This window comes from Leuciscus leuciscus (genome assembly GCF_965113295.1).
Source record: "Leuciscus leuciscus genome assembly, chromosome: 2".
Classification (NCBI taxonomy): domain Eukaryota; kingdom Metazoa; phylum Chordata; class Actinopteri; order Cypriniformes; family Leuciscidae; genus Leuciscus; species Leuciscus leuciscus.
The window spans coordinates 17,505,861-17,513,451 of record NC_138726.1 but is presented as its reverse complement, the minus strand read 5'-3'; the positions used below and the strand labels follow the sequence as shown (position 1 = coordinate 17,513,451).

The window sequence follows — 7,591 nt, the reverse complement described above, 5'->3', positions numbered from 1 at the left end:
CGCTTAGTTGAGAATGTCTATTAATAGTCTACTGATCATAAACAATTTCTTTGTTGACAAGCAACAAATAAGCAACTACATGTAATCTTTAGATGACTATCAACAGATTATCTACAAATGGTTAAAACATTTTTAAATCAGCTAAAATAATTATTAATTTGATGCACATGAGACCCCTTGAGTAGGATATACAGTATAATATACTTCATATGCTGACATGACTGTTGACATTTAACTGACAGATTGATCTTGAGTTGTTGGTACTCAATCTACAGAAAGTTAGTTGACAATTGAAAGTTAGTCGCCAATTGGTTAATAACCTGTTGCAAAATAACATTGACAGTCAACAGGCACTTTTTCGTAAAATCTGTAGATTAACACTTGAATTGTACCTTATAGTCTATAGGCAGTCAGTTGAACGTATGTTACTTGTCAGTTGAAACAGTGTTGTTGAATGTCAACTGATGCACTGTTGACAAGCTACTGAATGGCTACTAATAACTAGTATAGTCTTAACAAACGGACTATCAAAATAAAGTGTTACCACAAAATGTTAAATGAACATCCCTACTTCATATATTTCAACTGAACCAACTAAAAATGTTCAGTGCAGCAAGTCGACATAACATTTTGAGATTGACCTCCAAAATCTTTACAGTGTGTTTGTGATGGCAAGAAATGTACAAAGCAGCCAAACACGTATCGTTCTTTACCATCCAACTGGGGACGCGAAGTTCATTTTGATTAATAAAATCATTTTTCACTGTATAAAGTATGCTTTACGCTATACTAAATATAGGTCACTATAGTGACCTGAAATCATTACCTTAAAGGGATACTTCACCCATTTGCATTAAGCTTATTGTGTTGCAGTCCGAAGACCTGCCTGCCGCGGACGAGGAGCCCGGACTGGCTCGAGTTAGGGCGGACTGGTGGCGCCGGTGATCTCACTATGCAACTACGAACCGCTACGAACACAGAGATAGAGTCCGTCTGCGGCAAAGAATTTCAACAATGACAACTTCTCCTGGATGAAATCTCTGAATCAGACGAGGACACGGACGTTTGTGTTGTGAATCAGACGAGGACACGGACGTTTGTGTTGTGAATCAGACGAGGACACGGACGTTTGTGTTGTGAATCAGACGAGGACACGGACGTTTGTGTTGTGAACTATCCTAGTTTCGCACCGCATCTGACTGAACATCCAGGTAACGTTACAATGCAATAATTCACCACTTCGAAAGAAATACAAATGAAGAGTAATTCACTAATGAGTTCGCCAACTAACTAGACATTTTGTGTGAAATGAATTTCAAGCTCTGGTGGTAGCTAGCCTTGTAGACGGAAGAGTTATTTCTCTTATAGGCAGATATGCACTTTCTGGATTAGTGGGAGTGGCTTGCGCAGCTGTGCAATGTGGTGCATTGTGGGAGTTGGTGTCTTTCATACAAATGCGTCCTGAAGTTACTTTCTTTCTTTCCTCGGCCAAGAAGGCACCAAATTCAAAATTTATTTTACATTTCGACTACATATATGACCCACTTTCAATAAAGATCAATGTTCCCATGGGTGAAATGCTCCTTTAAAGAGCTATTTCTGTTTGATTAATCCTATAAACCCTAAAGGGACTGCATAACCAAGCATAGAAAGTATCTATGAAGAGAGAAAATAAGCGTTAAATAAGAAAAATAATGTTATGAATGATAAAAGGCGTAATATATAATATACTATATAATATACTATATATATATAGTTACATAATGAAGACAGACTTCACTGCCAGTTCACTTCACTGTCACACACACACACACAGCTCCATTGCAGCCAAGTCCCCTCTTGTATAGATAGAGATCGTTCCGAGAGTCCCCACTAGGCCAGTGTAGAGCGACATTGGTCTGTTAGTAATATAGATATGTATGTGTGTGTGCAATGACACATAACAATGGCAAGTAAATTGTTAGGGACTGCATAACCAAGCATAGAAAGTAAAAAAATTATATTATGAATGATAAGAGGATATTCTCGCCTCTGCTTTTGAACTGTTGCTGCCGGACTGTCTGTATTTTTTACCCCGTTGTAGATTTAAATGGTCTTTCCTCAAGCAATTCAATTCAATTAAGTCTGTCTTTATTTTGTAACTATAGTTACAAAATAAAGACAGACTTAACTGTTCACACACACACACACACACACACACACACACACACACACACACACACACACACACACACACACACACACACACACACAGTTCCATTGCAGGCTATTGCGAGTCCCCACTTGTATAGGAAGAAATCGTTCAGAGATGATATTCCATCTTGGCATGTTTAAAATATTATAATTTTTTGCATATTTGAAGTTATATTATGAAAAAAGACCTTAAAAGTGTTCTCAGCCTCCCCGGGAAAGTCTATTCCAGGGTACTGGAGAGGAGAATCCGGCCGATAGTAGAACCTCGGATTCAGGAGGAACAGTGTGGTTTTCGTCCTGGTCGTGGAACACTGGACCAGCTCTATACCCTCTACAGGGTGCTGGAGGGTTCATGGGAGTTTGCCCAACCAATCCACATGTGCTTTGTGGATTTGGAGAAGGCATTCGACTGTGTCCCTCGCGGCATCTTGTGGAGGGTGCTCTGGGAGTATGGGGTTCAGGGCCCTTTGCTAAGGGCTACCCGGTCCCTGTACGACCGGAGCAGGAGCTTGGTTCGCATTGCCGGCAGTAAGTCAGACTTGTTCCCGGTGCATGTTGGACTCCGGCAGGGCTGCCCTTTGTCGCCGGTTCTGTTCATAACTTTTATGGACAGAATTTCTAGGCGCAGCCAGGGGCCGGAGGGGGTCAGGTTTGGGGACCACACAATTTCATCTCTGCTCTTTGCGGATGATGTTGTCGTGTTGGCCCCATCAGACCAGGACCTTCAGCATGCACTGGGACGGTTTGCAGCCGAGTGTGAAGCGGCTGGGATGAGAATCAGCACCTCCAAATCCGAGGCCATGGTTCTCAGTCGGAAAAGGGTGGTTTGCCCGCTTCAGGTTGGTGGAGAGTTCCTGCCTCAAGTGGAGGAGTTCAAGTATCTTGGGGTCTTGTTCACGAGTGAGGGAAGGATGGAACGGGAGATTGACAGTCGGATCGGTGCAGCTTCTGCAGTAATGCGGTCGCTGTACCGGTCTGTCGTGGTGAAGAAGGAGCTGAGCCGTAAGGCGAAGCTCTCAATTTACCGGTCAATCTACGTTCCTACTCTCACCTATGGTCATCAGCTGTGGGTTATGACCGAAAGGACAAGATCCCGGATACAGGCGGCCGAAATGAGCTTTCTCCGCAGGGTGGCTGGGCGATCCCTTAGAGATAGGGTGAGAAGCTCAGTCACTCGGGAGGAGCTCAGAGTAGAGCCGCTGCTCCTCCACATCGAGAGGGGCCAGCTGAGGTGGCTCGGGCATCTTTTCCGGATGCCTCCTGGACGCCTTCCCGGGAAGGTGTTCCGGGCATGTCCCACCGGGAGGAGACCCCGGGGAAGACCTAGGACACGCTGGAGGGACTATGTCTCCCGGCTGGCCTGGGAACGCCTCGGTGTCCCCCCGGAAGAGCTGGAGGAAGTGTCTAGGGAGAGGGAAGTCTGGGCATCCCTGCTTAGACTGCTGCCCCCGCGACCCGGCCCCGGATAAGCGGAAGAAGATGGATGGATGGATGGACCTTAAAAGAAAATTGTGTATTTCATTTTTGTTTCTTCAAAATGACCAGATGCAGCAAGTCAACTCAAAAGTTTTGAATTAGATCTTAAAGAAAGGTCCACTGTTGGATGGTAACGAACGACATATGTTTGGTTGCATTTAAATTGAGCAATATTTCAAACACTGAATATCTCTGTACATCAACATCCTAGAAACAAAGGAAACAGAAAAATAAGGACATGTCTATTGTTTTTTTTTTTAAGAGTAGAAATTATGTTTTAATTAATAGGCAGCCAATACTATCAGTCACATTATTAATATCTTAATAATATAATAATAATTACATTATAATTATGACATTGAGTTGCAGATCCCCTCTTGGCATGTTTTTTTATATATATATATATATATAAAAAAATGCATATTTGAAGTTATATTATGAGAAATATAATATAATATATATGGTAACCCTTTATAATAACTGCATCCTATTAATCATTAGTTAAGCATTGGTAAACAGATAAATCATAATTCATAAAGCAGACATTAATAAGCAGTTTATAAATACACCTTTAAACGCTGTATTATTGAGTTAGAAGCATATCTATAATGTGTTTAATAATTGCATTTTCATACTTTATTAAATATTAATTATCAATTTATCATTTCTAAATGAAGTATAGCATTATTTACAAACCAGTTATTTAGGTGTTTACAGTGATTAATAAGATCACTTAGAAAGTGTGAGTAAATATAGTAGATTCAGGGAGTTATAAAGCATTTAGTAGTGGTCAGTTCACTATTTTGCGAGCTCATCTAAAGTGAGGACTAGTTATGCTTTGTAAATAATTTATAAAGGAGATTTAAAGACTCAGTTATCTTCTAAACAGAAAAAGGGAACAAACACACACAGTGATAGAGAACATAGAAATATTAACATCCTTTAAATCTCCTTTATAAATGCTTTACAAGGCATAACTAGTCCTCACTTTAGATGAGCTCACAAAAACTCGTTTTCAAAAGCTTGCATTGTCAGGCCCCCAAAATGGCATTTTCGTTGAAATGAACGGCCAAAACGTTTTCAGTTGAAAATGATGTCGTGTAAACAGACCCTAAAGCGTGTATTATTTATTGCACTTTAGTTTTGTTAATTGTTCATTTAAGTTGGCCTATTTATTATATATACAGTTATATATACACTTTTATTCTGGTTTACTGTGTTCACAGAAGCACTGCGGGTGCTTGATGTGTGAATCCTCATGTTCTGTTGTTTATGCTGCTATTTGCACATGTAAATCTACATTTTTTAGGTATTTGAATCGGTCACAGACTATTCTATTCTAAGTCCATTTAATTCTAATCTAACCTTCAAATCATGTCAGTTAACTGATGATGACTGGTTAACAACCATCAGCTTTCAGTCAGAAAACAAAATGTTAAATAAACATCCCTACTTCATATATTTCAACTGAACCAACTAAAAATGTTCAGTGCAGCAAGTCGACATAACATTTTGAGATTGACCTCCAAAATCTTTACAGTGTGTTTGTGATGGCAAGAAATGTACAAAGCAGCCAAACACGTATCGTTCTTTACCATCCAACTGGGGACGCGAAGTTCATTTTGATTAATAAAATCATTTTTCACTGTATAAAGTATGCTTTACGCTATACTAAATATAGGTCACTATAGTGACCTGAAATCGTTACCTTAAAGAGCTATTTCTGTTTGATTAATCCTATAAACCCTAAAGGGACTGCATAACCAAGCATAGAAAGTATCTATGAAGAGAGAAAATAAGCGTTAAATAAGAAAAATTATATTATGAATGAAAAAAGGCATAATATATAATATACTATATATATGTAGTTAAATAATGAAGGCAGACTTCACTGCCAGTTCACTTCACTGTTCACACACACACACACACAGCTCCATTGCAGCCAAGTCCCCTCTTGTATAGATAGAGATCGTTCCGAGAGTCTCCACTAGGCCAGTGTAGAGCGACATTGGTCTGTTAGTAATATAGATATGTATGTGTGTGTGCAATGACACATAACAATGGCAAGTAAATTGTTAGGGACTGCATAACCAAGCATAGAAAGTAAAAAAATTATATTATGAATGATAAGAGGATATTCTCGCCTCTGCTTTTGAACTGTTGCTGCCGGACCGTCTGTATTTTTTACCCCATTGTAGATTTAAATGGTCTTTCCTCAAGCAATTACATTTTTGATAACTGATGATGTTCGTCATTCTTTTCTTTTTTTTCTTTTTTTTACTATGCATATTGTGATCTCTGATGCCTAGGCCTATAAATATATATATATATTTTTTTTATTATTATTTTTGCATATTTGAAGTTATATTATGAAAAAAGACCTTAAAATAAAATTGTGTATTTCATTTTTGTTTCTTCAAAATGACCAGATGCAGCAAGTCACCTCAAAAGTTTTGAATTAGATCTTCAAGAAGGGTCCACTGTTGGATGGTAACGAACGACATATGTTTGGTTGCATTTAAATTGAGCAATAATTCAAACACTGACTTTCTCTGTACATCAACATCCTAGAAAAAAAAAGGAAACAGAAAAAAAATGGCATGTCTATTGATTTTATTAGAGTAGAAATTATGTTTTAATTAATAGGCCACAACAGAGAATGAATTTCTTAAAGCAATAACTTTGCTGTAATGTCCACAACATAACGCTTTTGATGTTTTATAGTGCTTTCATTGAAAGTGTGAAAATGAAAGAAAATGAAAAATATCAAATAATATTCTGTATTATTTGTTGGTATGGAACTGCTACTGAGGTACAGACGAAATTATTAAGAAAAGTAGTAACAATAAATTGGTAGGGACTGCATAACCAAGCATAGAAAGTATCTATGAAGAGAGAGCTTTAAATAAGAAAAATAATATTATGAATGATAAGAGGATATTCTCGCCTCTGCTTTTGAACTGTTGCCGTCGGGCCGTCTGTATTTTTTACCCCGTTGTAGATTTAAATGGTCTTTTCTAAAAAAAATCATATTTTAAAATTTTTGATAACTGATGGGTTATATATACAGTATATATATATATATATATATATATATACATATATACATATATATATATAGTTACATAATGAAGGCAGACTTCACTGCCAGTTCACTTCACTGTTCACACACACACAGCTCCATTGCAGGCTATCAAGTCCCCACTTGTATAGATAGAGATCGTTCAGAGTTTCAGGTCCCCACTTGGCATGTTTTTTTAAAAATAAAAAAATGCATATTTGAAGTTATATTATGGAAAAAGAGCTTAAAAGAAAATTTTGTATGTCATTTTTGTTTCTTCAAAATTACCAGAAACACTAGTCCCCTCTTGGCCAGTGTAGAGCGATAGTCCCCTGTTAGTCATATAGACGTGTAAGTGTGTGTGTGTGTGTATGTATGTATGTATGTATATGTAAATATATATATACATATATATATATATATATATATATATATATATATATGTGTGTGTGTGTGTGTGTAAAATTTAAGGGACAAGACACAGAGAATTTTACTTGCCTGACCTGATTAGAACAACAACAAAAAAAAAAAAAAAAAAAAAAAACTAGGGAATCACTAAACCGAGAGAATAATTCAGATTTTATGATACACTCAAAATATTCCACAACAAATCCTTTAAATTTAATGATATTCAGAACGAAACAAGAATAGAAAAATATCTATAAATAACTATTATATAGTTATATATAATAGTATTACAAATATATTATATATTATATATAATAATATTAAAAATAACTATAAATAACTATTATATAACTATAAACAAGCCAAAACGAAATAAAATAAAAATGAAAACGAAAGTAAGCAGTGTTTGGCTCACGTAACCCTCTCATTAGAATCAAAATGTTTCAACATTTG

At 37.0% G+C, this 7,591-nt stretch overlaps 1 long non-coding RNA gene across 1 annotated transcript; it reads right to left on the bottom strand.

Annotated features, from left to right (window-relative positions):
* Positions 1-882: 882 nt before the first annotated feature.
* Positions 883-6,691, bottom strand: LOC309492791. The gene is made up of 3 exons (XR_014203706.1): positions 5,729-6,691; positions 3,691-5,571; positions 883-2,381 (listed from the first exon to the last, which is right to left on the bottom strand). It is a non-coding gene; the product is annotated as an uncharacterized lncRNA (long non-coding RNA).
* Positions 6,692-7,591: the final 900 nt, after the last annotated feature.